This window comes from Cheilinus undulatus, linkage group 5 (assembly GCF_018320785.1).
Source record: "Cheilinus undulatus linkage group 5, ASM1832078v1, whole genome shotgun sequence".
Lineage (NCBI taxonomy): Eukaryota > Metazoa > Chordata > Actinopteri > Labriformes > Labridae > Cheilinus > Cheilinus undulatus.
In genome coordinates, this window is record NC_054869.1 from 1,412,390 (window position 1) to 1,421,465 (window position 9,076).

The 9,076-nt window shown below is 49.3% G+C and overlaps 1 pseudogene; it reads left to right on the forward strand.

Annotated features, from left to right (window-relative positions):
• The first annotated feature begins 4,735 nt into the window (after positions 1–4,735).
• LOC121509485 lies at positions 4,736–7,584 on the forward strand (annotated as a pseudogene).
• The last annotated feature ends 1,492 nt before the right edge of the window (positions 7,585–9,076 follow it).

Below are 9,076 nucleotides of genomic sequence, written 5' to 3' on the forward strand. Positions count from 1 at the left end.
CACGTCTTAGTAAGCAACTTCAGCTCTGTGATGTAGCTGTCGATGTTTTCACTTGAACCTTGGTGTCTCGTGAAGAAACGATAGCGTTCCACAGTCTCATTAACGCTAGGGTTGCAATGACGGTCGAATTTTTCAATAATGTCCTTCAACTTCCATGCATCCGCTGCTACATCGCCCATTAGCATGTCGAGTAGCTCCCGCCCGCCCTCGCCGACCAGATAGCTGAAAAGTTTCACCTTTTTCTTCTCATCGTCGGCAGGCACCGTCAAGTCCACATAAAGCATAAATTCGTCCCTCCAGGTCTTCCATGTTCTCGAAAGATTCCCGGAGTCCAGGCATAAAGTGTGGGGTGGTTTCAATCCGTCCATAACAAAGGCGGTAAGGATGCACGGCTGCACGTCACATCTCACTCCTAGCCGCGGGAGTCACTGCTGTGAAAACTCTTCCACTCCGGCGAAGTCCGGTACCGCTGCCACCATGTTATATTCTGGTCTTCATGTACTCAAAGACAACAGAATATCCGTTTCTACCCAACCGGGTATTCAAGTTTAATCCAAGTCTGCACACAGGTACATTCAACTGGCCATAACATGCAGCGCTCTCTATCTGTGTTACACCATAACACGTCCGTGTTGCCTCTCAGCCCAGAACAATAGTTCCTATTGTTACACTGTATAAGTGTGGGAAACAAACTGCAATTGATAATTCTGAGCTCAAAGTTTCCTTTTTTATGGTTTTCTGGGGGAATAATATTTCAGATTTAGATATAAAAGAGCCACAGGTTGAGTATCACTGCCATACGCTATCCTTCTATCCTCAGATTAAGCACGGTTTCACATTTGGGATCTGGGCCTAGGTCCAGCTACGCTTCACCCCCAAGTCTGGCTTATTTGAAGGTGTGAACACAAGCGTGCTGGGCCGGGTTCAGTGAAATATTTCCACACTTGACCTTCAGGGCCATCGTATTAATGGGTCTGTTCAAACATTTCCTGACAGGTGGGGTGGCAGGAATTTGACGATAACACAGACTAAAACTCAGGGTCAAAGTTCATGTTCAGCAGCTGCTACATGTTTCCATAAACCTGCCATTGTCTACACCAGCCATCATTCATTTAAGACCACCTGATGTCAGACATGGAGACGTCAGTCTGAACTCCTCTGGAAAAATATCAGCCAGTCCTTCTCCAATCACACCAGATGTGACACAAACTGATATTTCAACAATCAATAGTATGAACAGCCCTTAAACTTTGAACACTTCATGTATTTCATGACACCAGTGTGTAGGAGAGACAAGAGTCCATCCAAAACTGCAGACAAACGTCTGAACTCTACCTGAATTCCACAAAACACTGGCCTCGTCTCTGTGCCTACACACGTTCCAACATTTTCAATGGAGAAATATTTCTCCTCAAGTGAGAATCCCAAGTGGGCTAGCATGAAGACCAAGCCTAGTAAGTCCAGGAGCATCTCAGTATCCAGAGGGAAGATTGTTGACAGGAAGTTTTTTGTAGATGAGGAAGAGATACCGCAGATCAGTAAAGAGCTTAGGGAGATGGTATAATGAAGACCTGAATGACAGTGAACAGGTGGAGCAGTTTAGAAAAGATGTAGTGGAGGGATTAGGGAGGATTGATAAATCAGGGCTCCCAGGGAGGTTGAAGTTATGGTGTTTGCAGTTTGGGCTGTTTCCTAGACTGATGTGGCCCATGTCAGTTTATGAGATCCCAATATTGAAGGTAGAGAAGCTGGAGAGAGTAATTAACTCATATGTAAGGAAGTGGTTGGGCATTCCTCGGTGCCTTAGCAGTGTGGCACTGTATGGCAAAGGGATACTCCAACTCCCGATCACTAGCTTGACAGAAGAGTTCAAGTGCTCAAAGGTTAGAACAGAGTTGCTGTTAGCAGGGAGCAAAGATAGACTAGTTGGCAGTGTAGTTCCAAATCTAGGGGAAGGAAATGGAACCCAAGACAGGCAGTAGAGGAGGCAGAGGCAGCTCTGAGGATGCTGAGATTGTAGGCAATGTCCAGATAGGTCGGGGAGGCCTGGGGCTTATCTCAGGTAGACCGGAGTGGAACAAAGCAGGTCCTAAAGATAGAAGGAGACTGGTAGTGGAACAGGTATGTGACAGGAGGAAGTAGTAAGGTGTACTAAGGCTGTGGCTCAGGCTAAGCAGGGACAGTGGATGAACTGGGAGAGTGTAGAGAAGAGGAAGCTGAGTTGGAGAGACCTATGGAGTATGGAAGATAGGCGGATCAAATTCCTGCTAGGGTCTACCTATGACGTCCTACCATCACCCCTGAACCTTAAGTGCTGGGTTGATGGGGACCCATGGTGTCCTTTGTGCTCTGAGACAGCAACCTTGAGGCACATTTTGACAGGATGTAAGATCAGTCTGTCACAAGGTAGATATACATGGAGGCATGACAGGGTTTTGAAAAGTCTGGCAGCAGGAATTGAAAACAGAAGGCGACAGGTGAATGCAGGAAATAATCAGGGAATGAGAACAGTTCAGTTTGTATGAGAAGGAGAGAAGATTAAAGGAGGCAGGTTTTTAGGTAAGCACCAGTTAGGCCAGTTAAAGGATGCTAAGGACTGGGAGATGCAGGTAGGTTTAGGAGGGAAACTTGTTGTGCCACAGGAGATAGTTTAAACCAATCTTAGGCCTGACATAGTGCTGTGGTCTGCCAGTCAGCATGTAGTTTATTTTATAGAGCTGACGGTTCTGTGGGAGGATTCTGTGGAGGAAGCCTATGAAAGGAAGAAGCTGAGATATGCAGATTTAGGAGCAGAAGCTGAACAGCGAGGATGGAAAGTTAGGACTTGTCCAGTAGAAGTGGGATGCAGAGGGTTTGTGGCAAGGTCTGCTGTTTCATTACTTAGAGAGCTGGGAGTGCAGGGACAGAAATTGCCAAAGGCAATTAAGGAGATCTCAGATGAAGCAGCTCAGGCCAGCCAGTGGATCTGGATGAGGAGGAGTAATGCCAGCTGGGGCAAAAATGAAGGTTGACGAAACCCCGTAACTTCTCTATCCGCTAGTTTCATTTAATCCTCTCTCTACTCTGTCTTCCCTCATGAAAATGAGGGAGTGGGGGGGTGGAGTGCCACGCCACGCCAGGCCGGGGGTGTGTGTTAACCCATGACAGGGTACCACACCCTTAGCTCTGCCTCCCCCACCTTATTGCGAAGCTTGCTCTCTCTCTCTCTCTCTCGCTCTCCCTAATGTGTCTCATTTTCCCCTCTTTTATACTCTTAGTTATTGGCATTAATCGTTGAGTGGTGTTAAAGAAGGTAGTATCAGCATCGTCACTACCTGGAGCTCACATCAACGGAGCCTGGGTCTGTTGAAGGTGGCGTGCTGTTGAGGCTGTGTGGGCCATGTGGTAAGATAGCTAAGATGATGTCTCTGTGTTGGCATGGTGGGTGCTGGGAGCTGGCATGGAGGGGGGTGGCTCTGGGACACTGGAGATCACTGTTTAGCCCTCTAGAGGTGTCGTGGGACTAACTGGACGAAACACTGACGAATGAGGGTTCCCAGTTGACAACCCCTGTGAAGTGCCGGTTTCTAACAACCCATGGGTCTGCAAGGTTGACTTGTGGAGGCAGATAGTAATGGAGTAGGGATTTCTTCACTGAGCGCTGATCCTCTTTGAATGAAACACAAGTATCTTGTGTTTCATTCAAATTCTGATTTATTCTACAGCCTGCAGCCTCACGTCTACAACCGAACCACAGCAGTGATGATTCAGGAGAACACCTCCACCCATGGGGGATATAGCAGCAGCTAAAGCAGAAAATAGAGGTGAAAGGTTAAAGCGGCAGCATGTTTCTGAGAGAAAAGGAAACCTCCTTCAAAAGATAGCTTCTTTTTAGTAAAATGTAATTAAGTCAACGGAGATTTGTGCACACTGTTGCCTGCTCCGTAAGTCGACCCTGGAAAGACGTGTAGCGTTCCTGTCGAGAGTGATGGGAGGCTCAGCCGCTCGCGAAGATCCCTTGCTGTCTGAAGCCAGCGAGCCCACCGATACGGTGGAGCTTGGAGGTCTTGACGACGAAGGTGGTACAAGCCAGTCTTGGGGGGACCAGATGGACGAAGTCCTCTCGCAGACTGAATACACAGGCATGGAAGACTTTAACATCCTCATGGACTCGGTACCACTTAGTGTACTGTCCGAGAATCAAATATCCCTCGCTGCTTCAGGAGGTTTCTCTGAAGAAGACGCAGAGGTTTTGGGAAGGGAGGACAGAGATGAGCCTAGCCAGGTTCTCGGATCCGATCTCCCCAACGAGGCGGACGATACCACCCGAGCCTTAATTGACCTGTGTCGCTGCGCAGCCGAACATCTGGAGGTGCCATGACCAGCTCCGCCCCCCTGCCAGCGGCAAACCTGGCTAGCTGGTAACTATTTTCTCCCTCAGCAAACAGCGACGGTGAGACACAAACTGCCTGTTTTTCCTGACTTTGTACTGGAATTATCACGGTCCTGGGTGTCCCCCAAAGCTCTGCTCTCACTGCCATTCACCCAGTTTTTAGATCTGGAAGGCATGGAAACCTCCGGCTTAACTAATATGCCACCGATGGATGAGGCGCTAGCTACCCACCTAGCACCAAGATCAAACCCCTGGAGCGGCAGACCTTCTCTCCCCAGTAAGCAGTGCAGATTCTCTGCCTCTCAGCTCGAGAAAATTTAACTCGCCCAAGGACTAACCACCTATCTGCTCAACACCGCCTCGATGCTGCAGGCTTATCAAGCGGAGAAGCTACGTGAGCTGCATGAAGCTCTGGGCAAAAAGGGGAACCCCGCCGGACTGCTGGATGAGGTGCGTAAAACGGTTGATTTTATTCTCCAGCTCTCCAGCACTGCAGCTGTGGCCTTGGGAAAAGGTATGGCTGAGGCGGTGGTCGCCCAGCGTCACCTGTGGCTGACGTTAATGGAGCTGCCAGAGTCACAGCGCTCTGGTTTCCTCCACCAGGCTGTCGAACCCGCGGGACTGTTCAGACAAGCTCTGGAACAAATTCAAGCCCGCTGCGATCAGAGAAGTAAAGCAGGAAGAAGCACTGCAGTTAAATATGCCCAGGCACACTTACGCTCAGCCAAAGCCTTCCAACAACCCAGGGAGCTCCCGTCAGCGCTTGCACTTCGTTACGCAGTGTGTGGCTCAGAAGAGACCTTCTCCAGAGGATTACTCTCACAGGCAGCCGTCCGCAGAGCGGAGAGAGCAGCGTCCCCAATCCCAGCCAAGGTAGTCTGTGTGGGCCAAACACCGCTTTGTCCCCAAACAAGCAGCCGCTCGGAAATCCTCCACAATACAGAGAAGGGGGAGACAGCCTCCCACCTAGCTCGGCTAAGAGCATGGGGGGGAGACAGGCGAGCTGGGGGCCCTCTCTGTTTCACCTGTGTCAGTGGACTCTCGACCCACAGGGCTAAATCAAGTGAATCACCATTCTCAGTATGTACCGATGTTAAAGAAAACTCAGTTAAGTATACAGTCAGCCTAAGCACAATGATTCAAGCCCCCTCTCACACACAGACATTGTTACCTGCCACACCTACTAAAAAAGGAAAAAGTTGTCCTTGCGCAGTGTTAAAACAAACAGTAATATGCCCATTTGTGCATTATGTTCAATAAAAGTTGTTCTCTCCCCACTTTAAAGATTCAAATGGCGGAAATAAGCGAGGAAAAGTCTCCTCGTCCGCAGATAAATTCAGTCAATCAGCCATGCCCAGGTCTGAGCTCATCACCGCCAGAGGGTGTAGTTGTGATGCTTGGCAGACTCGCTGCAAGAGGGGCCACTTGGCGAGCATGTGCGGCACCGCAATGGATCATGGAAACTGTGGTCCAGGGCTACAGGCTCCAATTCAGCAAGTGCCCACCGTCATCAGAGGCATAATAATGTCAAAAGTGCGCCCATCCTTCGCTACAGTGTTAAGAGAAGAAATTTGATCTCTTCTGGAGAAACAGGCTATAAGGATTATCCCAATGAGCCAGGCTCATTACGGGTTTTACAGCCGACATTTTGTCATATCCAAAAAGGACGGAGGACTCCGTCCTATCTTGGATCTGAGAGTGTTGAACAGAATGCTGACACTACGCCATGTGATGCAATTGGTACGACCGGGAGATTGGGGCACAACAGTGGCTTTAAAGGATGCTTATTTCCACATAGCGATCCTGCCAAAACACAGACAGTTCCTGCACTTTGCTTACGAAGGCATAGTGTACCAATATCAGGTTCTGCTGTTCGGCCTGTCCCTCGCTCCCCGAGTGTTCACAATATGTCTGGAGGCAGCGTTAAAGCCAATCAGAGGACAGGGCATACGGGTCCTCCACTATCTGGACGATCTGTTAATTCTGGCGAACTCGGCCCAATGCGCAGAATCCCACTCCGCCAGACTGGTGGTTCACCTTCAGTCTCTGGGATTTGTCATAAACATTGACAAGAGCTGTCTCACTCCTTAAACAGAAGATTTGTTTTCTAGTCCTGGACTTTGACTCTGTAGAGAATCGTGCACGGCTGTCACATTGGAAGCTAACAACCTTCAAGCGGTGCCTATCACTGTTTCATTCTCGCCACATTGTACATCTCCGTCGAGGCTTGCTGGGCTTTATGGTCTCTATGATTCCAGCAGTGCCCCTGGGTCTGCTCTGGATGAGGAATTTCCAGTGCTGGGTGCACTCCAGACAAATTTCCTCCCTTCTATCAGAAAAGAGGATACAGGTCACCCCATCGTGCATGAATGCACTTCTCCCCCGGAGACTCAGCGTGCCTGAGCGAGGGAGCTCCTTTGGGCTGGGTTCTCTCGCGCATTCTGGTTGCCACAGATGCCTCCAAATAGGGCTGGGGTGGCTTCCGCAGAAACGCACACGTGGACGGGTCCTGGTCGGAAGAGGAGAGGACATGGCACATCAACCTGTTGGAACTGTATGCTGTGTTTCTGTCACTAAGACATTTTTACGATATAGGTCTGCTGGCGGGACACCATGTTCTGATACACAGCGACAATACATGGAGGAACACGCTCTCTTCCCCTCCTCTCTCTCTCCCACAGGCTGCTATCTTGGAGCAGCAAACACCTGTTGTCGCTCACAGCAACACACATCTCGGGAGTGTTAAACAGAGGTGCGGATCTTCTCTCCAGGGGTGTTCCCCTATCCAGGGAGTGGAGACTACACCCGGAGGTGGTGAGACAGATATGGGAACGGTTTAGCAGGGCCACCGTCGATCTGTTCGCCTCAAGAGAAAACGTGCACTGTCCTATGTTTTTCTAGCTACGGGACGACAACGTGCCCTTCGGTCTAGTCACGCTGGCTCATCAGTGGCCACGGACACTACTGTATGTGTTTCCTCCGGTGGCACTGATCCAGACCACACTGGGACGCGTGTGTCTAGGAGGATTAACTATGATTTTAATCGCTGGCACAGGAAGGTGTGGTTTGCGGAGATCATAGCACTACTGGACGAGAGACCATGGTGCCTCCCGGTGTGCAAAGATCTATTATCCCAGGCACAGGGGGAAATATGGCACCCGTGCCCAGAGATGTGGGACCTGTGGGCCCGGCCCCTGAAAGGGAGAACCTGAGACCCTCTGGGTTACCCGCCAATGTCATTGACACGATACAGAGTGCCAGAGCCATTTCAACGCAGGGTCTGTATGCTCTTAAGTGGTGCATATTTGACGCCTGGTGCATTGAGAGGAACATTTTTACTTTCCAGAGCTCTGTGACGGATTTTTTAAATTTTTCTTCAAGAACTACTGGACAAAGGGCTTTCTTTTTCCACGATAAAAGTCTGTCTGTCGGCCAACTTTGTCTACCATGTGGGGTTCCAGGGGAAATCCCCAGGCTCTTACCCTCTGGTCATGCATTTTATGAGAGGCATATTGCATAAGAGACCTGTGTGTAGGGTTATGGTCCCTAAGTGGGACCTTGCTCTGGTTTTAGATGCTCTATGTTCTGCACCCTTTGAGCCATTACACTCAGTAGGTGTTGAGTGGCTCTCATATAAGACTGCGCTCTTATTGGCACTGTGTTCAACAAAACGCATGGGAGATATTCATGCGCTCTCAGTTCACCCCTCATGCACACAGTTTGCACTGGATAACTCTGTGATGTTGCGCCCTAATCCCACATACATCCCTAAAGTGCCTACTTTGTCATATAAAGCATTGTCTTTTGAGCTGACGTCTTTTTCAACCATCCCCATTCGCATCAGCTGAGCAGCAGCGCCTGCACAATTTATGCCCGGTGCAGGCTTTATGCATGTACATAGACAGGATGTGTGAGCTGCACAAAACGGATCAGTTGTTTGCATGCTTCGCCAAACCTGCAACAGGAAAGGCGCTTTCAAAACAACATCTTTCTCACTGGGTTTTGGAAACGATTTCACGGGCCTGTACAAGTAAAAGTCTGCTGATGCCCAGTGGAGTGCACGCACACTCCACCAGGGGCTTAGCCGCATCCTGGGCTCTTTTTAAAGGTGTCACTGTGGAGGATGTTTGCCGTGCTGCGAGCTGGGCATCTCCACATACATTTATGAGGTTTTCAGAGTGTACCGACTGAAAGGGAACTGGAGGTTATGCATATAACCAATGTTCCTTGAAAAGGGAAACGAGGTACAACACAGGTTAGCCCCTCACTCGACCCTCTGACTCGGTGAAGTGCAGTTTTAGATTGAGGGGATGAGACTGTGCAGGGGTTTTATAGCCCTGTGGGAAGGTGGGGCTTCCCTGGCCTGCAACAGTCTCATTGGCCTTAACAGGCGTGATGAAAAGGTTTCTTCAGGTTGGTCTCGCAAGGACGCGATCCCCATACTAATGTGTTGTACCTCGTTTCCCTCCTTCAGCGAACATTGGTTATATGCATTACCTCCAGATTTCTTGTCTTCTTCTTGAATGTCCAACAGTTATGTGTCCAACAGCTGTTTCACGATGCTGCATCAGATAAATGTGAAATGACAAATAGGCTAAAAACGCTAACAAATACTCGTTCAGAGTTGAATACTTCTTGGATAAAATGATGTAGACTTGAATGATTCTGTCTGGCATTTTTATGGACAGGATCTGGATGCACAGC